Source organism: Nyctereutes procyonoides, unplaced genomic scaffold (assembly GCF_905146905.1).
Source record: "Nyctereutes procyonoides isolate TBG_1078 unplaced genomic scaffold, NYPRO_anot_genome, whole genome shotgun sequence".
Classification (NCBI taxonomy): domain Eukaryota; kingdom Metazoa; phylum Chordata; class Mammalia; order Carnivora; family Canidae; genus Nyctereutes; species Nyctereutes procyonoides.
Window position 1 is genome coordinate 16,502,594 of NW_026575044.1, and position 25,892 is coordinate 16,528,485.

The window sequence follows — 25,892 nt, forward strand, 5'->3', positions numbered from 1 at the left end:
ATCATAACTCTACATCATTTTCTACTACTTAATCACATTAATATTATTTATGGTACTAGTTGTCCTTTACTAAATTCTACAGGTAATTTTAATAACCACTTACTGAATATTGTAGATGTGTCCAACACTATGTTCAATTTTTATTCCAATCATTTCTTCTAATAACCTCATTTGATAAGTACTATTATTATCTCAATTTAACAAAGTAGAAAAAAAAAGGCATATTAGACAGGAAATGGTAGAGCTGGGTGTGTCTGATACCAAAGCATGTACTTGTCTGGCTAAGTAATAAAGTAAATTGTTGCTGGACCATTGCTAGCATCTCGCTTATTTAATTTAATTAATTAAGTTATTTATTTATTTTTAAAAGATTTTATTTATTTATTCATGAGAGACAGAGAGAGGGAGAGAGAGAGAGAGAGAGAGAGAGAGAGAGAGAGAGGCAGAGACACAGGCAGAGGGAGAAGCAGGCTCCACGCAGGGAGCTCAACGTGGGACTCAATCCCGGGTCTCCAGGATCAGGCCATGGGCTGAAGGCGCTGCTAAACCGCTGAGCCACCCAGGCTGCCCCCAATCTTGTTTCTTTAAAGGTAGGTTCTATGTCACTGTCTTTGTAATTTTTACAACTACCATTATGCTTTGCACATAGCAGACACTCAATATGGGCCAAGCATTTTGTTAATTTCTTCATAGATATTAACCAACAACTTGATTTTCATAACAAAACCCGGAGATATATATCTTACTATTATCTCAATTTTGTAGAATAAGAACCTGGAGTTTAGGAAGATCAAAGTGACTTGGCCAAAGTGGCTCAGTCAAGCTAGGGGCCTCTGTCTTGAGCATCTACCCCTTTACTAGGTCCTTGCCCACAGTACGCACCTCTGGGACTCTGCCCTGGAATTCAGAATTGGTGAGGCCTGGTGTGTTGTCTGAGGATGCCCCCATGCCCCAAAGCTCAGGCCTGTGAGTGTTCTTGTATTCTTCCACAGAGCCTGTAAACCAACCTCCCAATCGGCAGGGTTTCTCAATAATCTATTGGATCAGATTTCTTAATACTATTATTTCAGTCTCCTATATTCTTTCTATTATTTTGTCTGCTCAGTCTAGCAGTTTCTAAAACAGGCAGGTAATATTTCACACTATGATTACAGATTTGTTAGTTTCTCCTTGTGAATGTATAAGGTTTTATTTTGTATATTTAAAGGCTGTGTGGTTAGATGATCATGATTAATATATATTCTTGTTAGATTGTTACTTTTATCATTGTGTGGTGTATTCTTATATAGGCCTCATGCCTTAAATTTTATTTTGTTTCATATCATTACTGCTGTCCTTATATTCTTTTGGATAGTATTCACATGGTATATTTTTTCCATACTTTTATTAACTTTTATTTCTTCTTTTTTTTTTAGATTTTATTTATTTATTCATGAGACACACACACATACACACACACACACAGAGAGAGAGAGAGAGAGAGAGAGAGAGAGGCAGAGACATAGGCAGAGGGAGAAGCAGGCTCCATATTGGGAGCCCAATGTGGGACTCTATCCCAGGACTCCAGGATCATGCCCTGGGCTGAAGGCAGGGCTAAACTGCTGAGCCACCCAGGGATCCCCATTATTAACTTTTCTATATGGATTTGTTTAGGTGTATCTTATAAATAGTAACATGTGGATAGATTTTTTTAAGCCAATCTGATAATCTCTGCCTTTTAATATGTAAATATAATCCTTTTCTATATAATAAAATTGTTGATATATTTGACCTTGCTTCCACCATCTTCTTTTGTGCCTTCTGTTTACTTTCTTCTTTGCTATTCTTCTTTGCTTTCTGTTTGCATTCCTTAGTTCTGTATACAGATAAAATTTTCTATTTTTAAGTCTATGTTTTAGGAAGCTCTAGGTATTATTTTTATTCTTTAAAGCAGTTATTCTAATTGTTTAATTTGGGGCAGCTGGGTGGCTTAATGGTTTAGCACTGCCTTTGGCCCAGGGTGTGATCCTGGAGACCCAGGATTGAGTCCCACGTAGGTTCCCTGCATGGAATGGAGCCTGCTTCTCCCTCTGCCTGTGTCTCTGCTTCTCTCTCTCTCTCTCTCTGTGTCTCTCATGAATAAATAAATAAAATCTTAAAAAAATAAATGTTTAATTTGTATACATTTAACTAATTAGCCAATATTTCTATCCCTCTTTAAAGATGGTACAAACATGAATACACTTTACCTATTGAAAAATGTGTTCCCAATCTTCCTATTATTGTCTAGAATATCAATTTACTCTCCCTTTGTAAACATATATCATCATTTATTTTTATTTTTATTACAGCCATATTTTTATTAAATTTATAAAAACATATCTTCTTGTTCTGTGCTCACAACTTTTTTCTGGTATTCCAAGCTTTGATTCTCTTTCTTTCATTTTTTTCTTCCTTTTATTCATTTCTTCCTTAAATTAAAAAGTACACTTATTCTCTTTTAATGAGGATTTGTGGGTGGTAAATGCTTGGATTATGTGTGTGTGTCTATATTTTGCAGCTCTTGAATTGCAGTTTAGCTGGGTATAAAATTTGAGCTTGCCAAATATATTTTCTTGCATTTTGAAGCTATTATTCCATTGGTTTTTGGTGCATATTGTTGACAATAAGAAGCCTATTCTTAATCTAATTGTCATTTATTTTTAGGTGACTTTTTTTTCTAATAAGATTTTCTCTAAGACATGCCTGGATGGCTCAGTGGTTGAGCATCTGCCTTCAGCTCAGGGCATGATCCCGGGGTCCTGGGATTGAGTCCTGCATTGGGCTCCACAGGGAGCCTGCTTCTCCCTCTGCCTGGGTCTCTGCCTCTCTCTCCGTGTCTCTTATGAATAAATAAATAAAATCTTTTTAAAAAATAAGATTTTCTCTAAAATCTTTTTCTCTAAAAATACTTTTCCTTTATTTTTGATGTTCTGGAGTTCTTACTTGGTACTTGGTACTTTCAAATCAAGGACATGTAACAACCCTTAGTTCTGGTAAATTTTCAGCTGCTACCTCTTCAATTATTGATTGTCCTTCATTTCCTGTTTTCATCTGGAACTCTTTTTGAATCTATTGTTTTGCTTCTTAATTTATTCTCCATGTCTCTTCACTATTCTTTAAAATTTTGTGTTCTGGGTGAATTCTGTGATAACGTTATCTAATCCCCTAAGTTGCTCTTTAAAAGTACCCAGTGGCCTATGAAGTTTTTATTTTTTATTTTATTTTTTTTTAAAGATTTTTAAAAAGATTTTTTATTTTTTATTTTATTTTTTAAAAGATTTATTTATTTATGATAGACATAGAGAGAGAGAGAGAGAGAGGCAGAGACACAGGAGGAGGGAGAAGCAGGCCCACGCTGGGAGCCTGCGTGGGACTCGATCCCGGGACCCCAGGATTGGGCCCTGGGCCAAAGGCAGACGCTAAACCGCTGAGCCACCCAGGGATCCCCGCTTATGAAGTTTTTAATTACAAAACCTATTTTTCCTTCAAAATTTCTGATCAATTTCATTGTATAAAGCTGTTCTTATTTCTACCTGTTCATTTTTTTGTCTTTATTTTTATGAACCTGGTTTTAGCATACTAAACATACTTACATTTAAGTCTTTCCTTAGAATACCTCTACAATTTATTTCTAATGAAACAAATTTGCATTTTAAATTTGTGGTCATGATTACAGTCTTCTTAACCCTGGATGTCTTCAATGCAGTAATTTTAGTTTGTGAATTCATTTAAAGAGGGAAATTTGTTTCTACTTCTCTTCTCTATTTAGTTCATTTGTGAGTGCTTCCTATTAGTTTTCCCCACCTTCGCCCAGGTATTAGAGTTTAAAACCAGATCTTGTTTATGGATGGAATTTCTTGCTGTATGATGATACTGAGGATTTTCAGATTCTGTTGCTAGACCAGTGGACAGATTGTTCTAGTTTCTGTGTATGGGACTGCGTTTCTGTCTCCTACCTCCCCAGAATTCCTTTCTGCCTTTATAAAGGCTGAAAGCTTATACATTAGCCAAGAACAGTTTTCTTTTCCAGCTTCTCTTGGTGGTCAGGTAGGTATTTCTGGCTTCAATACTTCATCTCATGTGGAGCACACTTTGTCCCTATTATTCTACAGGAACTGACCTAGCCATGGCTGTGCCTCTAGACCAGAAGCCCAGGAAGCCATGGCTTGAGCCCTGTTTACTTTTTGATGTTTTTATTTTGTTTCTGGGTCATGGAAATCTTTATTTTGTTTTTGAACCCAGTTGTGTTATTTTAGTTTTGTTTAGTCATCTATTACTGCCATATTTTAAAGAGGGTGTTTCAGATTTGCCGTCTCTGCCAGAAGTTTTAACTCCATCATTCGACAGTGAAGAGGCAAAGGGATACTTCTCAGGTTGAATACTAGGACGTGTGCTTATTTATTTATGCTTTGCTTTATTCCCCAAACAATTTGAGGAGTTTTTATATAACACTTGTAGAACTGAAGGGTTTATTTTATTTTTATTTTATTTTATTTGAGAGAGAGAGAGAGAGATGAGAGAGAGAGAGAGAGAGAGAGAGAGAGAACAAGCACAAGGAGGAGGAGCAGCAAAGGGAGAGGGAGAAGCAGACTCCCCACTGAGAAGGGAGCCCGATGTGGGGCTCGACCCCAGGACCCTGGGATCATGCCCCGAGCTGAAGGCAGACACTTAACCAACTGAGCCATCCAGGTGCACCTTTATATAACACTTGTAATAAAATAGTAAGGTATAAGTAAGTCATAAGGAAAATACAAATTAGAATAGAAATTAAGATTAGTAGGAAAACATATTCACAAATTCACATATGCAGATTATATGACACGTCATGATTACAACCTTTCTGTACTCTCAGCTCTGAGCTTTCAGGTGACCAAAGTCACTCGGTCACCAAATAAACATAATTGATTACTTAGTTATTTCTTTCGACAAAGAAAACCTTGCCAGTTCTTTGAGAAAAGTGAAGATTTTTGGCCACAAACTCTAAAGTAAGTTTTCCCTGTGTGCATCATAGAGAAGTCACTGAGAGGTGAGGATATATCTTCAACAACTTTGCTACAACATAAATTAGCTAGGCTGACTTTTACAAAATCTCTCAATGAAATGCTAAGGCATAATGCCCACTCAACAAGCAAATGGCTGAGTTGAGACAAACTCAGGTACATGTTTTCCTCAGATATTCTTTAAACTGCACAAAACTTCCTTCCCTCTAGGCTTGAAAAGATCTCCATGTATGAACTTTGTATTAGATCCCTTTGGCCAGCATGAGGCAAGAGGTTAATTCCCTTACCAATTATTTTATTGTTTTTACTGTCATAGCAAGTGATAGGAACTCGACTCAAACTAGCTTAATCAAAGTGAAATTAAAGATTTTACAAAAGTCTAATTGAAACCAACTGAATAATTGTAGAGAAGGCAGGGTAAATCTGACTATGGAGACAACTGTCTCTAGAGAATCACACACTGCCAGGATGTCTCTTTATTCTTCTCTCTCCTCTGCCTTTATGATGCCCTAAGTCCTTCGTTCTCTCTGTGGGGCAGTATAGGTGGCCATAGGCAGCTGTGGCCTTTCCATTTTGCACTCAAAGAGGAAAGAGAGTGTGCTTCTTTCATGGATTGAGTTATAACAATCTTCGGGAGGGATTGCTGGTGCGGTTTGAATCATATGCCCACCGAGGACCTCTACTATTTGTTAAGCACTTACCATGTGCCAAGTTCTCTACTAGCATCTTTATGGAGATTACATCATTTAATATTCAGAATAATGCTATCAGAGAGGTAGAAGGCATATAAAAAATAATCATTTATGTAGGTCATTTTGCCCTCTTGGGTCCTTGATCTTTCACCTGCAGTGACTTACCCTCCACTTCACCAGTCATGTACACTAAGGTTTATCTTTACCTATAACTGCATAATCCCAATTTCAAGTGTCCCACTCTCCAATCACTACTTCAGGTACCCTTACTCCAACGTTCTTGGACTTCACTGGATCTTCCAATTCACTGATCATATCAACTTTCACTATCTTATCAACACTTCCTTTTCTTACTCTGCCGTCATATTCTTAAATCTCTCCTCAGCTTAAAAACTATGGTTCTTCATCATCCTAATTTGGTTCTCTCAGAAACTGACCCTGACACAAGGATTTTAGTGTGAGTAGTTCATTTGGGAGGTGATCCCAGGAAGCATTGCTAAGAGTTTAAGAAAGTCATACAGGGAATAAAAGGAAGAGAATAAGGAGAATTTATTGAGCAGGTATGAAGAATACTCCTCAGGGTTGTTGTTCCCTCAGGGGCAGAGAGATGAGGATATTCTATCCATCATCGGCTGAAGGTCATTCCTGGGGACACTGAGTTACTAGTACTGGCATGCCTACAACACAGATCAACAGGAAGTCCTCAGAGGGAGAGTTGCAGGTGTTTGGTATAAAGGGGCCAACATATATATTATTATGGGGAGCACGGAGAGTGGGTAAGGCATTGGTGACCATTCTAGGCATCCTTTTGGATACACCTCTGTCCATATCTCCATCCACTGTATTCCCCTAGTAAAATCTCAATCCTGATGAAACCCAATCTCTTCCTGATATTAGCAGCTGCATGTGGTTGGACAAAAGCACACAAACATGCTGAACCATCGCAGATTGAAAGGTCCACCAACATCAAGTTAATTCTTAATTAATTCCTTCTACTACCCTCCAAAACATTGATTTCAAACTTTCTCATCTCTGGTCAAACCCAAAACACTCCCTTTCTCCTCCTCACATTGGATTTTTCTTGTTCCTTATTTCACAAACAAAAGAGATGTTATCAGAAGACAGTTTCCATATGTTCCCTTCCATAGGAACTCACAGGTGGTTAGAGAAATCCCTGCTGGTATCTACTCATACACTCTACCTTCTCTTCAGTTATAATAGGCCAGTATTTCCCAACCGTTTTTTCCCTTACCAACCCCCTTAAGAGGTCTTTTTGGATATATTTTTTACTAATTGCAATGAAATTTTATCCCCAGAGATATACTGCATATCTGTTCATATACTATAGGTATATGAGCCTTATACCTTAAAAGAATAAGAAACAATTTTCGTCCCCGTTGAGAGGTATGTATGTGCCACACATGAGCCATCCATGCTGCCACCTTAGGCTAAACCTTGCCTTGTGCACCGGGGCCCAGCCCCTCTCACCAGCTAAAAGGCATCATTCCCACCATTATGCTCTCTTTCCTCTGCCATTATTTCCCTCCTTCTACTAGATCATTTCCTTCAGCCTACAAAAATGTTATATGTTCTTATTATAATCTTCCCTTAGGGGTGCCTGGGTGGCTCAGTCAGTGAAGCATCTGCCTTTAGCCTGGGTCATGCTCCCAGGGTCCTGGGATCGAGCACTGCATTGGGCTCCCCACTTCACAGGGAGGCTGCTTCTCTTTCACTCTGTTCCTCCCCCTGCTGTGCTCTCTCTGTCTCTGTCTCTGTCTCTCTCTTTCTCTCTCTGTCAAATGAATAAATAAAATCTTAAAAAAAAAAATCCCCCTTAAACCTGTGTCTCTCTTCACCGGTGTGTCCCATTTCTCTGTTACCCCTTATAAAAACCTCAAAAGATGTGCCTATCTTTGAGGCTTTACTTCTCTCCCTTGTTCTCACTTCAACTCATTCTTATCAGGCTTTCATGGCCATGGCTTTACCAAACCTGTCATTGTCATTATATCAATGTTCTCTACCTTGCCGTATCCAAAAGTCATTTCTCAGCCTGCTTGTCCTGACCTCTCAGCAGCAGTAGGCAGAGTGGATCATCCCCTCTTTCTTGAGACAATTGTCACCTTCTCCTGGCTTTCCTCCTACCATCTTACTCTGAGTGGCTAGATTCTCTTCCTCTTCCTTCCTTCTAAATAATGGAGTCCTCTTCCAGGTGTATTCCTATGGCTTTTTCTTTCCCCTTGGATGAGTTCAATTAGTTTTGTGTTTTAAACATCATTCTTCTTTGATGCTTGTCCCATCAAGGCATGGAGGTCTATTCTTTCCCCTTGAATCTTGGGCTCTGCAATTGCTTGACCAGTAGCACATAATGGAAATGGCATTGTGTCAATTTCCAGACGCAGGTCTTAGGACACCACTAGCTTCCACTTTCTCTCACTTAGGACACTCACCTTGGGAACGTTGAGTGGCCATGTAGGCTGTCTGAGGCCTCTGGGTCTCTGGGCTGTGGGGAAGCAGGACTGCACGAACAGACCATGTGTAGGTGTGCTGGCCGACAGCCAGCATCACCCGCCAGAGTGAAGATGTCTCCAGACGATGCCAGCACGAGCTGAGTCAGCCCACTCTCCGACATTCAAGTTTCCTAGCAGAGACCCCAGACATCGCAGAGTAGAGACAACCCATCCCCACGGTGTCTTGCCCCAATTCCTGACACACAGAATCTGTAATTATTGTATGCCCTTGTGTTTTGATGTGGCTGGTTACACAACGGCGGTAACTGGAATAAGGCAGCATTGTAATTACTCCTTGACTGCTCTGCCCCTCTTCCAATTCCTTATTTTCACGTGACAACCCACCCCCCTCCAGGCCTTGGGACAGTTGGATTAGTTGGCTAATCCAACTCTCCCCTTATTCCACCCCTTCAACATCACAGTCACATGTTGGAAATCTCACTTTACTCAGATAGGGCGGCACAATCCCCAATACATGCCCATGCCCCCCTCTCCCCACACTTTCCTTGCCCACTCTGCCCCTCTTTGCTATGCCTGAACTGTCTTGCCTGGCATGCTCCTGCCTCAGGACCTTTATTATACTCACTGTTTCCACCTCCTGAGAGCCTCCTTCCCCAGCAGGACATGATGGGCTCCTTCACCTCCTGCAAGTCTTAGTTTTGATGTTACCATCTCAGTACGGACTTTTCTAACCAACCTGCTAAAACCTGCAGTGGTCCTCTACCCCTGTTCTCCTCTCCTGTTTTATTTCTCTCCACCAAACGTAACACCCCATGATATTTGCTGCTCACTTTCCATATTTTCTATCCCCCCCTGCCACCCCAGCTAGAATGCAAGCCCCGAGAGGATGGAGATTTTTTTTTGAGCTTCATGTGCTATTTGTTGTTTTCCAGTATGTAGAACAGCGCTTGACACCTAGTGCATTCTTAGTAGATATTTTGGAATGACTCCCATTCAGGACCTGTCGAAACAGTACAATACCAACTCCTTGGCATTAGTAAGCCTGTCTCAGGCTTCCGTAACTCCTTGCTGGGAACGATTCTGCTCCCAGCCCCTCTGAGATGCGGTCACTCAGCACTCTTTCTGGATCCTCTGAGCAGCATTGCTTCTATATGTAGGCAAAAGCGCTCTGCTCCCGGCTGCAACTCTTGGCCTTCCCTCCATCCTCACCATGCTCCAGTTCCCTGTACCCCACGATACAGCCCATCTTGGGAACTCACAGGGGCTTAGTTGGTGGGGGTGGAACCCGGGCCTGCACAGCAGTATGCCTGCCCTTGTGCTCCTCCCAGGTGCAGCAGTAGAACCAAGGCCTTACAGAAACACCCTCATTTCCCCGGTGGTCCACAGGCCTTACAGAAACACCCTCATTTCCTTGGTGGTCCACTAGCCCAGCCTCAGGTTCTTTCATAACCTTCCCCAGAGCTAAGGAGTGGAGATGCAAATGAGATTCTTGCCCCACTGAACTAGGAGGTTGCCTGAATATCTGCACTTGGTGGGTATTTCCTGGGTTATTACCTCAACTGGAAATGTCCACTGTAGCTTATTGATTTTAGGCAGGTTATTTCCCCTTCCTGGAAACTTTGTTGTTTATATGAAAGATTCCTTCTTTTGGGGGTCATTTGAAGATGAAGTGAGATATGAACTGTAGGAGCCTTGCATGGTGATGGCACTAATAATAAAGGTTCACTCCCTTCCCTCCCCTCTCACACCACCTCCCATATTCTCAGGTGAGCGGAAGTTCATGGAGAGAAGGAACCACACTTGCCACTTATGTTCTCCACAGTCCACGGAACAGTACTTTGGACATAACGTTTAATAAATGCTTAATTATACCCCCAGTGTTCCATCCTGAATTGGAGTAGAGGATACAAAGATTTCCAAAGAAAAAATATTTCAGAGACTCAGTTGAAGGTCTCTTGGTAGAGAACTCTTCAAAAAAAATTGTATGAATTATAATTGTGCTAATGGGAGAGGTTAGTGCTGATACTGTTTGAATTATTGTGTAATGCTTATTCCTCTAAAGAAATTGTTCCTTAATTATATAATATATAAAATCTCTTTGTGGGTCTTTTTCTTTTCTTATATATCACTTGACTGGCTACTTCATGCCTGGAAGAAGCCAGCATTATGAGCCATTTTATAGCCTCAGATATCAGTGTGATCTCTTGTACACAGGAGGGCCTAAACACATTTATTAAAGAATAAAATAAAATAATTTTAGACATCACTGTTATGACAGATCAGTACCAAATCTGAAAAGTTTTGTTAAAAGAGAAACCTATTTGCTTCTAACAAGAAAATTAAAAAGTAGCAATCCATGAGTCCTTTTTCACATTGCACATTTTTCAATAAACTCTTGTGTCTGTTTTTTTTAGAGGGTCAAACACTCAGTGAATGTTTAATTTTGGTGAATTTTGAACCCTTCCCCTTCAGGCAATGGATCTTTTTTTTTTTTACCTGGCATTCAATGCCTTGAATGGTATGGCTTTTCTGCCTGGCTCAGTTTCATCTCCTTCGTCTCCCCCCTCCCCACGCCCTCCCTTCCCTCTCTACCATCCACACCACCTCTTTTCATATCCTAGCCTTTGCAATTGTGTCTTCCTTTGCTTTCTGTATTTTCCAGATGGCTAACTCCTAGCTGTACCATCTTAGCTACAGTTGCTTCTTCTTCTGGAACGTCTGCCCTGACCACAAAGACCAGGTGAGTGCCTCCCCAAAAGCTCTCTCTTCTAACACAGTAGAAGATTTTGCAGGGCGAAGAATTCTCTTCCCACGCAGTGCACATTCCCTAATACACAGTAGAGAGATTCCTCAGAACACATAACTATTTCGAATGAATGGAAAACCCGGCTCCCTGGCACCTTTGAACAGAAGTCAGAAAATGTCACTGGAGAGATAATTATTTTATTATTTCATTAAAATATTTTATATATTGGCAGCCAATTCCAACAGCAGCAAAGTCTTACGTTTGCCAGCCCTTCAATATTCATTAATAACCCTTTGTCAAATAAAAAAAAAAAGTCTGGCAGGATCTTGTAAACTGATAGGCAGTGTACTTAGAGACAGAGCATCAGAATAGGGGAGGGCATTTTAGAACAGTTATTGTGACCTAGAAAGTGGCAGAGACACTTCCACATGAATGGTCATGACAGCATTATTCATAAGAGCCAAAAAGTGAAAACAACTCAAATGCCCATCAACAATGTGTGGATAAACAAAGTGGGGCATATGGACACAGGGAATATTATTTGGCTGTGAAAAGGAATGGAATCCTGAGACATGCTACTGTGTGGATGAACTTTGAAAACAAGCAAAGTGAAAGAAGAGAATCACGAAAGGCCACGTACTGTACAAGTCCATTTACATGAGATGTCCAGAATAGGCAAGTCTATAAAGGCAAGAAGGTAGATTGGTGGTTGCCTAGGGCTGGGGTAAGGGGAAGGATGAGGATTGAGTGCTAATGGTATGGGGTTTACTTCTAGGATATGAGTGTTTTAAAGCTAGATTGTAAAAATAAATAAATAAACAAACAAACAAATAAATAAATAAATAAAGCTAGATTGTGATGGTGGTTATGTAGCTCTGTGAATAAACTAAAAACCACTGCATCATGTAGCCTAAATGGGTGAGTTACATGGCATGTGAATTATAACCCACATTATTACACATTAGTAGAGAACATTTGTTGCAAAGTTATATCTCAGTAGGCTATGATTAATTTTTTTCTGTATTTATACTATTATAAATAGTATAATTTCTACTTGAGGCTTCTTGGTAAGTGAAAAACCAAATCTCTACAACTGAGGCCTTTGAAACCCTATGCTCATAAACCAGGAATCCCGCTCATTGTTGACCAGGCAATGGGTCAGAAGTCACAATCACAAGATGCTGAAGATGCCAGTGAAGCTGGTGCTGTATAATGAGCTCAAGGGACACAGCTGCACAGGAAATAAGTGAAAAGATTATTCAAGGGGCGTCAGTTAAGCGTCCAACTCTGGTTTCGGCTCAGGTCATGATCTCACGGTGGGGAGACTGAGCCCTGCGTGGGGCTCCATGGTGATGTGGAGTCTGCTTGAGACTCTTTCTCCTTCCCTCTCCCTCTGCCCCACTTCCTCACCTTATGTTTTCTTTCTTATTCTCTCTCTCTCTCTCTCTGTCTCTCAAAAAAAAAGATTATTCAAAGGGCACAGCATAATTAAGAAGGAAATAGCAAAATTGTGTGTATAATGTAAAGCATAAACACATACCTGGAAACTGACAGCTGTAGAAATTATGATTGCTTTCATGTGGACTTCTTCCTGGCTAGCTGTCACCTCTGAGGAGTCTTCATTTCAGACAATGATGTGCTTGGTTTAATTGGAAGGAGTGCTAATCTGGGACTTAGGACACCCTATCCTGGTTTTGGCTTTGTCATTTATTCACCATTCAACAAACAGCTATTATAAGCCTTCTGTATGCCAGGCATTGTAATTTAGCTTCATTGACCCGAAGTTCAAAGACACAGGCTCTACCTCAAGCATCTCGTTTTTCAGAGAGAGACAATTCAAAAGTATAATAAGTGTTGTAACAGGAAGGAAGGGACCTATTCCCTCTCGAGTAAAGAAGAAAGAAGAGATGGGGTGAGGAATAGGCTTGTCATTAATTGAAGTTGTTTCTTAGTTAATTGTTTGCTGTTGGATGAGCATGTCAGCATCTCGAGGAAAAGGGAGACTTTTTTGTCTTGTTTTTGAAGCCAGCTTTATTGAGACATAATTAACACACTGCACCAGGCATCCATTAGAGTACACAATTCAATAGTTTTTAGTATATTTAGATTTATACATTCATCATCCAATCTAATTTGAGAACATTTTTGCTCTCCCAGAGAGAAATCCCATACCCATTAGCAATCACTCCCCATCCTGCCCTCCTCCAATCCCAGACCTAGATAGCCCCTCTAGTCTACATTTTATAGGTTTGCCTATTCTGGGTGTTTCACATAAATAGAATCATGCAGTATGGGCTCTCTGTGACAGACTCTTTTCGCTTTGCACAATGTTTTCAGGAGTCATCTATGTGGTAGCCTGAGAACTTCATTCCTTTCTTTTTAAAAAGGAACTTTTTAAACTTAACTTTTATCTCTACACCCAACATAGGGCTCAAACTCACAACCCCAAGATCAAAAGTCCCATGCTCTACCAACTGAGCCAGCCAGGCGCCCCTAGAACTTCATTCCTTTTCATGGCTGAATAATATCCCATTGTATGGGCGTGCCACCGTTTGTCCATTCATCAGTTGATGGGCATTTGAGTGGTTTCCACTTTTTTGGCTCTGATGAAAAATGCCACTGTAAACATTTGTGTACAAGTTTTTGAGGGGACATATGTTGCCATTCCTCACATATGTTGTTGTATATCTAGGAGTGGAATTGCTGGGTCATATGCTTACTGTTTAATCTTTTGAAAACCTACCAGATTGTTCTCCACAGTGACTGCCCCATTTTATATTCTTCCCATCAATTTCTCTACATCTTGGCCAATGCTTGGTGGGTTTTTTTTTTTTTGTCTTTTGGACCACTGGCATCCTTGTGGGTATGAAGTGGTCACCTTATTCATTTTTGTATCCCTAGTGCCTTGGAGAGAACCTGGTATAGGCAGATGCATAATTTATCTGTTGAGTGAATTTGAGAACATGGTGAACATATGCCATTTGGGGGCTCCCTAGCATCTGACCCACTTTTCTTTGGGGTAATCTAATGATTACTGGAGAGAAACAGATCCCAATTACAATATAGAAGTTAGAAAGAAAAAAAAACAAACCAAAAACTCAGCTCCTTGCTTCCCCAGCCCTGCCTGCAACTAGAACAAGAAACATATGCTGAGCTTAATAAGCCTAATAGATTTGACCCAGGCTTCAAAGAGGGAGCTGTAGTAATGCAAAGCAGGGTTGGTGCAGAATCCATTCTGATGGCAATAAATGGCACTGCAGTGACATCTGGTTCCAGGAGTCACAGAGCTGGTAATGCCAGTGGGAGGTGGTACCAGAGTCCATTGCCATTGAGCTGGAAGCATGAGCTGAGGGATCCTGTGCTGAATGGTGGTGGCAGCAATGCCCCTTGACATGTTGTGCCATAATCTTGGTTGTGACCCTAGCTGCTGCCCAGACTTCCTTGTTCTTGCTTATCATCTGGTCTGCTTCTGCAGCCTTCTCAACTACTGTGTCAGCCCGCCAATATCCTTTCACAAGTGCCCTTTCTCTTAAGTCTGGTACAATGAATACTGGGGGGGGGGTGTCGGTGGATGGACAGAAGCTGCAACAGCTGAATGGTGCTTCATGGACACAGTGCTGAAGTATATGAGTATAGGCTCATCAGGTACAGTTGTACTCCAGGCAGAACCCAGAGCAAGCACAGTATAGGCACAGAGGAGGGAGCCAGCCTGGTGTCCTGCTGGGAGTTCAGTATGGCTGAGGTATGAGGAGCAAGGTGGGGAGGGGTGAGGTGTAAAGCTAAAGAGACTAGCCTGGCACAGATCATGAAGGACCTTTCAGGCTATGCTAAGGAGTCTTGATTCTATCCTGAAAAAAAAAAAAAGAAAAAAAAAAGAAAAAAAGAAGAAGAAAAGAAAACTACCAATTTAATCAAGATAGTGACATTATCAGATTTGCATTTGGAAAATATGCTATAAAGAAAGCAAATTTTGGCAGCAGGGAGGAGAATGAATTGGAAGGGAATGAGGCTAGAGACAGGAAGACCAGTTAAGGAGCTATAACAATAATTCCAAAGAAAGATGATGAAGTCAGAATCAAGGCAGTGAGCGTGGAATGGAGGCATTGATCTGAGATATATTAAGGAAGTAGAGCCAAGAGGAATTTTGCCCCCATTTCAATATATAAGAATTAAGCAAGAAGGATGATCACAGTGGCACCAAGTCTTCAGTTTTAAATAAGTCAGCAGATGGTGATGTCATTTATACATATATCCACTTATTCAACTAAAATTTGATTAGCAGTAATCATAGGGTACAATGCAGTGAATAAAACAGGCCTGGTCCTACCTTTACTGTAGTCCTCCCTTTGCTTTTTATCAGGTTCTGCTTATGTGTCTTCACAGATTTTCTAGGCCTCTTCTCTGTCTCAGCTGCCATGAGTGACTAAGTTAAGTCTCTTGTGATTTGAGTGAGGCCAACCAGCCACATACCCACAGACTCTTCACCCCACTCTTGGACTCTAGGGCAGGGCACCTGGGTTTCCGAGTGGCTATCAAGAAATATGGACAACACAGTGGGAAGTATGGGAAAAAGTGAGCTCGCTATGGGTTAAGCTTTGACCAATAGGAGACAGGAGACATGAAGATAAAATTCTTTCCTTTCTCAGATTGCTCCAAGACATGACTTTTCCTTTATTGTCTGTCTGGAGCTGTCCTGTGTGGTCAAGTGGTTGCACCTGTCAGGAGACTGGCTGTATCTTTTTGAGGCTTAGCATGAAGCAGTGTTTAGCAGAGGAATGCATGGAGGAATCCATCGTGCCTTGCTTTTTCTCTCCTGGTCACTGCCCTGGAATAATATCTCCTAAATAAAACATCAGCATCTTTGCATCAAACTCTATTTTCCAGGAAACTGGGCTAAAACACACTGCAAGAGGAAAACAGAAGGAGATGATGGCTTCCGTTTTCATGTGCTGAGTTTGAGTGAACTTGAGTGAAAATTATCCATCTATTCAAAAATATTTATTGAGTGCCTCCATGTATGCTTACATTAGGGATAAGATGGTGAACAAAACAGACATGCCTGAATAGGAATACTGTGGTGAACAAAATAGACGTGTCCTGCTCTTATAGACCTTGCATTTAGTGGGAAGAAGTGACAAAATGATAAATCAGTACAGAAATAAATGGATGTAATTCCACATATTGAGAAGAGTTTTGAAGAGAAATTAACACAGTGATAGGATGGTGTGGCAGGTGTGCGTGTTTGAGGTGGGGGGTGTGTGCTAACCTAGAGTAGGTAGTCAAGGGAACAGAGAATAGGTGGAAGGGAAAGCCTTTTCCACAATGAAGGGCAGGAAGTTGTAGGAAGGATAAATCGGGAGACAGACCCCCTCTTGTACTAGGGGTTTGGTGTGGACAGGAAATTTGCCCTGATTTTCACTGTGAAATAGTTGGTCAGTGCACAGAGGGTGATGGGAATGAAAGAGTAGCAAAAGCCTGGGTGAGAGTGCAGATCAGGGACAGGGAAGAGAATTAGTGGGCAGTGTCAGAGCAGGAAAGGTAGATGCCATGTATAATTTCTGGCACTAAGTGGCCATAGGACTTTGGAGAAGCTTGGGACTTGGTTACTCTATCCAAGAATAAGAGCACTGATTAGGGTCCATGATTGTATGAAGGCAAGGAAGAGCTGATAGGAAACTTCAATGTAGCTATATAATTGATTCCTTGAAATCCGCCATTGATGCCTTTAGGAGCCAATAGCAGTTGGCTCTTTCCCACCATTAAAGATATTCTAGCCACTCATCAGCAAACGCAATTGTCAGACTCCCTCAGCAAAATGTCTTTTTCATAGCTGAGGACTGTTTACAGTATGGAAAAACAACTGAGGCTCATTAATTCAATCATTAGGACACTGATTATGCATCTATTGTCTACTCTAGTCAGTTAAGTAAGCTCTTCATTCTTCATCAGAGTAATTATGCTAACATGCTTGAAATTTTCCAAGAGCATTATACCTTTATACACTAATCCTGCCTAGCAGCAGTCTGGCTTAGTCAATATTGTCACATAGAGGCAATTATAATCAAGGCATAAGGCCCTGTTGTTGACATATGACTACCAGATTGTCCCTCTTTGCAAAAGAACTTTAAATAATTTGTACATTGTTCTTTCAGCATTTAAACATGGGCCTTTGTCTATTTTGGACACTTTTGTAGGTGTGAGCTTTTTTTGTGGGTTTTGCACACGGGTGGGGCAACGCATGGGAGATTGGACCTGGTTTATGTGTGGGGTTGGGTATTAGCCTTGTGTGGAGCATGCTGGGCTGGTGAGAGACAGTGTTTTGATAGGGTGATATTGGTGGTGGGTGGAGCTGGTTTTGGTGGTGTGTATGCAGCATGTCGTTGTGTGATGGATAGGAAAGGGTATTGTGGGTATAGTGTTAGGAGTGGGGGATAGTTTGTGGGGGGAGAGATTTAATTGGGCGAAAGGCAAGGGCGAGGGGGTTTGAGTTTTTTTAACCAGTGGGGTGAGCGGAGGGGAGGTCGAGTGTGGTTGGACTGGTTTATGGTGAAGTGAAATACCGGAGGGGTGGGCAGTGACCTTGGGAAGTTGATATGAGTTAATGAGAGTTTGACAATTTCGGGGATGCGAGGGGGGAGGGTGTATGTAAGGGTGCGCGGGCGAGACTGATGGAATGATGTTGTTGGAGTTTTGCTGGTGGTGTAATTTTTTTAAAAAGATTTTTTATTCATTTATTCATAGACACACACACACACACACACACACACACACACACACACACACACAGAGGCAGAGACACAGGCAGAGGGAGAAGCAGCCTCCATGCAGAGAGCCTGACAGGAGATTCGATCCTGGGTCTTCAGGATCACGCCCTGGGCTGCAGGCAGCGCTAAACCGCTGCGCCACCGGGGCTGCCCGATATTGTAGTTTTTAATAAAAACTAGCAGGTGAATACAGACTGTGTGCCCAGAGGCAGGTGTACAGATCTTCAACATAAGTTTAAAACATGAAATTTCATTATATTGAGATAAAAATCCAGCTGCTATTGGATTTCTTCATTATCATTTGCAACAAAAATAACCCCACACATTTATCCTTTACGATTTTTACTTAGGTTTTCTCATCGAATCGGTGTCCTTTTAGTTGCAAATAACCGGGTCTTTCTTTAAGATGCAGTAATGCTCATTGCAATTTGGTTCCATTGGGATGAGCAAATATAGAGACTGGATGCTGACAAACAAGATACCTGACACTTGTATGGAGGGCAACTGAATGGGTGGGGCAAACCTGTGTAGAACACCTGCAGACCCGACACACATAGAGCCCTGTTTCTGCTGTACAAACGCTGTATATCCCCTTTCTTTGATTACTTAGTGTTTTTTATCTTAGAGTGTGGGAAGACAACTGAGAACAAGATGCTGTCCTCGTCCTTCAGGACTTTACAATCTAAATGGGGAGACAAAACATACACATAAGAAGTTAAACTGCTCAAGACTAAACTAACAGTTCAAGACATTAAAGTGAAGTCATGGTATGTAAATCATTGTGACCAGGAGAGAAAATTCATAGGTGAGTGGTATACCCTTTGGGCTCGGGTAACCAGGAAGGGCTTTATAGATTTTTCGGAGAAGAGATGGAATAGGAGTTAAATCTTTAGAAAAATCGGTACAAGGATATATTTTCTACAGATTCAAACTGCAGAAGAATTAATGATGAAATTTAAGTTTCCTAGTCATAGCTCCAAAACTTCCTGGAACAACCAGCATTACTATCTTTCCTATTTATCTCTCCCGTAAATTGATTCTGAATTAATTTTGCTTTATTTATTTATTCATGAGAGACACAAACAGAGAGAGAGAGAGAGAGAGAGAGAGAGAGAGAGAGAGAGGCAGAGACACAGGACACAGGCAGAGGGAGAAGCAGGCTCCATGCAGGGAGCTTGATGTGGGACTCGATCCTGGGTCTCCAGGATCACACCCTGGGCCAAAGGTGGTGCTAAACCGCTGAGCCACCCAGGCTGCCCTCTGAATCAATTTTGTTTTAATTGATTTTGAAATGTCAAGAGTTAAACCTGTTGTCTATTCACATAAAAGTAAGACCCACTTGATAGGATTTATGCAATAGGGGTCTGTCTAGGTCTATCTTGAGGTACCCCAGTGGACTTCCAAGTTGATTGTCCCCACAGCAATCTCTGCTCCACCTGTCTTTAGTTTCTGTCTTGACCCACTTTGGTTTAGATGCATTTCTAGCAGAGGGACGCAGTAGGCATGCTCCCATTTCTAAGCCCGTTGGGGACATCGTTGAGGAGCAGGTTGTCCCTCTTCCCCTTTCCTCAATCCTAGAGATCCTGGAAAGCTTCCTAAATAGAAGAGTTGGGAAACCAAATTCTGACACCTTGGAGAGATGCTCTAATGTAGACCGGAAACATATTATCTACTGAATTAACCCAAAGCACCTAACACCCATATTGGGAGCAAATTCTTCTGGAATTCCAGCCAGTCCTGCTTTTGTTTCTATTCCTACTCACCCACCCAACATGGACACCCAAATGCACATCCTGGTCACAAAGGAGAAAATATTTGTGGGATCCACGGTAGCTTTTTATAAGCTATTTCATATTAAATCTGGTGGCTTATGTCAGCAGGAAGGGCTAAAAACCAAAAACAGCCTCACTACTTCTAAATTGAACCACCTTTGCCCTAGACTATCCTCCCTGGTGTCTCTGGGAAGCAGAAACAGAAATCTTAGGAGGTGGAACAGCTCCACCAATTGGCTTCCTGGTTCTCCTCCAGAAGTTTTTTTTTTTTTTTTTTTTTAAAGATTTATTTATTTATTTATTTATTCATGAGAAACACACAGAGAGGCAGAGACATAGGCAGAGGAAGAAGCGGGTGTAGGACTTGATCCCAGATCCCAGTGCAGGCACTGAAGGCAGACGCTCAACCGCTGAGCCACCCAGGCGTCCCTAGAAGGTATTTTTTTCAAAGGGGTGAATATAGCGGGCCGTAAACTGACACTGGAAGAAAGGGCCCTGGACCAGGTAAACTTCTGAAGGATTTCTGCCGAGTAGGTTCATCTTAGCACAAACCCATGAAAGCAACAGAAGAGAAGAAATGGTAATGATTATTGACTTTCACTTGAAAGCCCTATGCTGTTGGTGTTCATGTATTATTATTTAATCACCACAGGACTACATTTAAACAGGGTTATTGCAGGCGAGTTCCACTTGTCAAAGCTCACAGATGTGGAACGGAGCGGCATTCAAAACTACGATCTGCCTAACCCCAGGGCTTCCATATTTGAGGAGAGAGATGGCAGAAATGAAGGCGATTTTTGAGAGTTAGTCTGGAAAAGCTGTAAGACACCGAGAATGGCCAAGTATCTACCCAGGTCCATCTGAAGGTGCTGTCTTCCGGGAGGCTTTCGTTTCTGAAAAGAGAGAGTAAGCTTCAAGGCCTCTTGCTGTTTGAAACGGTCATCCGGTATTCCCTGTTCCTAAGGGTTGACGGCGATGCGTGCAGGCCCGGGAGCCAAGGAAATGGTGTTTGTGGTGCTGGCTCCGGCACCGACAGCCTGCCTTAAGACCGAAGTCTCTTTTCATCTGTAGTCCTACGGTGCTCGCCGCCAAACATAGTAGATGCTCAATAAGTAAATGCTTGAACGGCATTAGTCGGGGTCCATGCTTCCAGCGGAGGCTTGGTGTCTGTAGGGTCAAAGCGACGAGGTTACGACAGTGCGGATACCCAGCCACCCACCGGCTTTGGGCGGCCTGGGCGGCCTGGGCGGCCGGCAGCTTAGGGCCTCCGGGTCGGGGCCTGGGAACACCGCCTGGACACCGGAGAAACGAGGAGGGAGGGAGGGCAGGAGAGCAGTGAGGAGCATCGTGTTAGGCGCCCAGCGTCTAGACCTGGCGAGGGCCTTTCGGAGCATGCAGCAGTCGCACCACCTTTCACGAAGGCGGAACCAAGGTCCCGGCTCTGCAGAAACACCTGGCATCCGCCCCGCCCGCCGCGGGGGCCCGGGGAAGAGCCCCGCCAGCGCCGGTTTGCGGCTCGGCCCCCGCCCCGTTCGGCAGCACGAGGGCCCCGCCCACTCACGCGGCGCGGTCGGGTCGGCCCGGCCCGGGCTCGGCGCGTCCTCGAGGCGGCCCTCGGGCCTCCCCCGGGACGAGCACGTGTCCGCTCGCGGCTGGGTACGGGCGGTGGGCTAGGCGGCGGCCCACGGGCCCCACCCAATGGCGCGGGCAGGACAGCGGGGCGGGGCCGGGGCCGGCAGCGCGGCAGGTCCCGCGCCTTCCCGCCGCGGAGCCGCCCGTGGCAGCGCGCCCCCGACGTCGCCAACCGAGACCGCGGGCGTGCCACCCCGCCTCGGCCCCGGCCGCCCGCCCGCCAGCCCGCCCGGCCGCCCGCCCGCCCGGCGGCCGCGCCGCGCCTCGCCTCACGCTCTACGGGGGAGGCGGGACCAATCAGCGAGCGACGTCTCCCTTCCGATTCGAGGCCCCCGACGCGCGGCTCACACCCCGAGCACCGCGCGCGCTCATTGGCTGCGCGCGCCGCCGGTCCGGCCGGGAGGGCGGGGCGGCCGGAGGGAGCGGAGGTGGGGAGGTAGTGGCCCGCGAGTCTCCGAGCCCCGCTCGCGCCCCGGCCCTTCCCGGGCGCTCGGCCTCCCTCCTTCCCTCCTCCGCTCGCCCCGTCTTCCGTGCGCGCGGGGCGCTGCGCTCGGCCGGCGTGCCTCGCGCCCTAACGGGCGGCCGGGGGCGCCAATCAGCGGGCGGCAGGGTGCCAGCCCCGGGGCTGCGCCGGCGAATCGGCGGGGCTCGCGGCCCGGGGTGGGAGGCGGGTCTACCGCGCGGCCGCGGCGGCGGCGGAGCAGCTCCCAGCCAGCAGCCAGCGAGCGCCGAGCGAGCCGCCCGAAGGTGGGTGCGCCGCGCCGCTGCGGCCGGCGGCGGAGGGCGCAGGGCGGAAGCGGAGGTGGGCCGGCGGGCGCGGCGGGGGAGGGCTCGGCCGTCCGGGCGGCCCGGGGCGGGGGGCGGGGGATGCGGGCGGGCTCGCGCCCGAGGGGAGGAGGGGGCGGCGGCGGCGGCGGCGGCGGCGGCGGCGGGACGCGCGTCCCCACCCCCTCCCTCCCGCGGGCGGTGGCCGAGCCCGCGTCCCCTCCCCGCGCGCGGGGCCGCGGGCCGGGCACTGGCTGGGGGGCGGGGCGGGCCGGGCCGGGCCGGGCGGCCGCGGGAGTGTTTTCAGTTCCGCCTCCAGTCGCCCCTTCCCCTCTCCCCTCCCAGCCCCTCATCCCATTCGGAAGAGGAAGGAACAAAAGGTCCCGGACCCCCGGCTCTGACGGGGCGGGACCCGGAGCCCCGGTGCAGGTAAAGCGGCGGCGCCCGGCGGGCCCTCGGGGTAGGGGTGTGTTTGCGTCGGGCTCGGGTCTCGGCGAGGCTCGGCGCGTCGCACGGCCCTGGGGGCCGGGGTGTGGCGGGGTCGGGGCGGGGGGCGCGGGGGGGCGCGGGGGGGGGCGCGGGGCCTGGGTCGGTGCCCGAGCTGCCCGGCCGTGGCCCGTCTCCTCTGCCGCGAACACGCTTCGTACTTTGTGGGTCTGATTTTCAAAGCCGGAGGGACCGAGCTCTTCTTGTTTCGGGAGTTGTTGGCAAGCCCTGGTAGGAGCGTGCGATACTTCGCTTCCACTTTTTTTTTTTTTTTTTTTTTTGTTGGTCCTGTAACCTTTGTTAACCATCGTAAGCCCGGGGTTCGGAACTGCTCGCGTGTACTCTCGCACAAGCAGGCACACGGCTGATCCTCCGTGGAGGTCCTGCGCTCACTTGTGAAAGTTGCCCTGGGAGTGGAGCCTGTTAGTTTTTATCACACGCCTTCTAGAAAGCACGCTAATTGATTTCACGTATTTCAAACTTGGTTTACACATTTGCAGCCTTAATGGTTTTGTTCTCTCTTGGGGGATACTGTCCTTGGGGTTGGGTACTTTTGCCTTTTACTTACTTAACCTTTCTGTGGTTATGGTTTCCTTTTGATCCTAAACAAAAGAAAAACAATACCTAGGTTGGTTTTGGTGTTCCTTCCTCTTGACCCCTTAAAAGCTAAATACTACCGGCTGGTTGTCCATTAAACCATTATTTTAAAAACCGTCTCCGGGTGGAACGATTCTGGGAGTAGCATTTTCCGTGAAAACCGTGTCTTGTTTGTTACACTTTTGAGTGTCCTCAATTTTGCTGTCTTGAACTTCTAAAGTAACACATGTAAAGTAACTGTTAATGAATAAATAAATGGTCACTGCAGACCTGCTTGGAGTTATTCCATTTTTCGAAAGTGCCACCCCCCTCCCCCAAAATCTGAGTTAATTTACAGAATTTTTAATGATTCTGCAGTCTTAGTTCCTTTCCATTTTCCTTCTGAATTTTGTGTGAATTGAACCTGTACCACTGATTGTAAGGAAGTTTTTCCTTGAGCAGGATAAGAAAACAAATTTGCTACCACTCTGAAAATACATTTGCTATTATTCTACTTTTGACTCCCTTTAAAAAGTTTTCCTTAGGTAGAAGTGTGAGTTAAATAGTTAAATGAAGTTTGAGGAGTTTTAATGTAAATAAAGAGATAAGCGAAGCAAATGTAACAGTTGGGAGAGATAACGTGAAACGGATTTCATAAATGTGTCCTAGTTTGAAGATTTTTTTTCATTTGCTTTGAAAAAAAAAAACCATACAGGATATTGGTGGAATTTTTCTGAATCAGAAGGTAATTTACCAAACATTTACATTAAATTCAGAAAGTAACACTGATTTTATTTTTAGTTCCTTAGTTTTTGCCATAAAACTGGTTATGGTAGTAAATAAGAATATTTTGAGTCCAAGTGCTCACTTAGTTCTCTTAAAGTTGAGTTTAAAGTAGTTCAGTGGCCAGTTTTTATAAATGTGATAGGAAACATCCATTTCTGGGCTTGTTTATTAGTAAGAAATCGCTCTTTGGGCTTTGCTTTTGTACTTTGTAGCTATGCCTTCTATAGTGATTTCACACTGTAGGTGTTCAGCAAGAGTTAGGTTTTCGTGGCTGTAACTTACCTGTGCCTAGGCATAAGTGATCAAATCTCTACACAGTCTGTAAGGTTCATGTAATAATAGTCTTGTAAGAAACCATGCAGGGTAATTTCCTGTTGTTTGTGGTTTGTCAGGCCCTGTATGTGTTTTAACTAAGTAGGGATTTGGGGATGGTTTTGTGTATTTCAGCAGCCCTTTCTCTTTAATAGGAACAAAGCTGGTTTCTACTTCAAGATGGCAAAAGGTCCCCTTTTCATTTTCCTACTGTAAATATTAGAATCATATTGCTATAATCTTGTTACTTCACGTTGGGGGGAGATATGTGAGTGAAAAAAAGTTGAGCTGCATCATCCACTGATCAAAGACCCATTTTTATATTTAGCATATATTTTCAGTTTGGGCTTTTATAAATGTCTGAAAGCTCTCTTTATTCTTGTTTGGTTTTTATTCTGTTGGTTTTGTGCTTTAGGACTCCAAAGGCCTTGTTTTGTAGCAGCTTTTTATACAGGTGTTTTTGTAATGCATATAAAAGCTGTATTTACTGCAGTCTGGCAGATGGGGGCTTATGTTCTTGGGACAAGTCCCTTTTAAAGGATGGAGAGGGGCATGTCTTTTAGATCCCTTGTCTTCTGATGGGAGGAGAGGAACCATTTTTAAGCTTTTAGTTTTTGTAAGATGAAAGCTGTTTTCCACTAAGTATTGCAAGGGTATGTCAGAAATGAGAAGTCCAAAGATTTCAAAAGCAATTCAGGCGAGGTTCTACATTTATTCAACAAAATAACTTTTATTTATTGAACAAGTAGCATTTATTCATTTATTCAACAAATAAAATAGCCTTTGCTCTGTGTCAGGCCCTGGACTCAGCAATAAAGGATCTAACAGGGAACAAGTATACCCCTGTTCCCTAATGGAATTGGAAAAGCGGAAACTCCTCCTATCTCCTGCCTGTCCTCCAGTCTTTGGAGTAAGAAAATCATGTTATTGTACAAATTGAGGGAGCTTGTGATGCATTACTGGCCAGTTCCTAAAGTATGCTTGCATTGCTTTCTGTCAAATGTGGAGGGCTGGGATCCCTGGGTGGCGCAGCGGTTTGGCGCCTGCCTTTGGCCCAGGGCGTGATCCTGGAGATCCGGGATTGAGTCCCGCGTCGGGCTCCCGGTGCGTGGAGCCTGCTTCTCCCTCTGCCTGTGTCTCTGCCTGCCTCTCTCTCTCTCTCTCTCTGTCTCTCTCTCTCTCTGTGACTATCATAAATAAAAATAAATAAATAAATAAATAAATAAATTAAAAAAATGTGGAGTGCTTCACGAGGGAAGATGTTAAGTGTTAATTTATAGCATCACTGGGAACAGTCTGTTTTAGGGTGGGGGAGGGGAAGAGGGGAACTTGTCACCATTTTTGTATAATCCATACAAACTGAGGACATGGCCAGTGTTTCAGAAACATACTTGTTGCTGAACAGATGAATACTTGTAGCTTGTAAGCTTAATCAGGCCTTAGTTTGATTATCCATTGCCCTTTAGTTGTAGAAACTGGCTGGAGAAAGAAAGCAAATCTGCATCAGACGGGTCCCACTGAAAGAATTGGAAATAAAATGCAAAGACACTCAACTGCATCGAGATTAAGGATTTGGCTACAATCTCACGTAGTGGAGCAGCCGTGGGTTGTGGTGTCAGAGAAACCTAGGTAATGGTTGGTTTCCCAGTTACTATGTTTGGCAAATTGCTTAACTTATGAGCCTCGGTTTTCTGACTGAAAACAGAGGTAGTGACACCTGCCTCTTCCCCTTATTGCAAGGGTTAAGTGTTGTGATTTGAAGTACTTAGCACATTGCCTCAGACATCCAGGGTCCTCCTGGATGATCTCTTGCTGTCTTCTTGTGGCTTTCAGTTGTTTTCTTTCTAATCCCAGATGATTTGCCTACACTGT

At 44.1% G+C, this 25,892-nt stretch overlaps 1 protein-coding gene across 3 annotated transcripts in view; it reads left to right on the forward strand.

Annotated features, from left to right (window-relative positions):
* The first annotated feature begins 22,135 nt into the window (after positions 1-22,135).
* Positions 22,136-25,892, forward strand: part of SMAD2 (SMAD family member 2) — a 78,723-nt gene continuing 74,966 nt past the window's right edge. The window contains exon 1 of one of the 3 annotated variants that reach the window (XM_055323556.1): positions 22,136-22,289. The gene's annotated coding sequence lies outside the window, so the exon portion shown is untranslated. The remainder of the gene's footprint in view (positions 22,290-25,892) is intronic. The other 2 variants (XM_055323555.1, XM_055323554.1) reach the window with 2 other exon arrangements.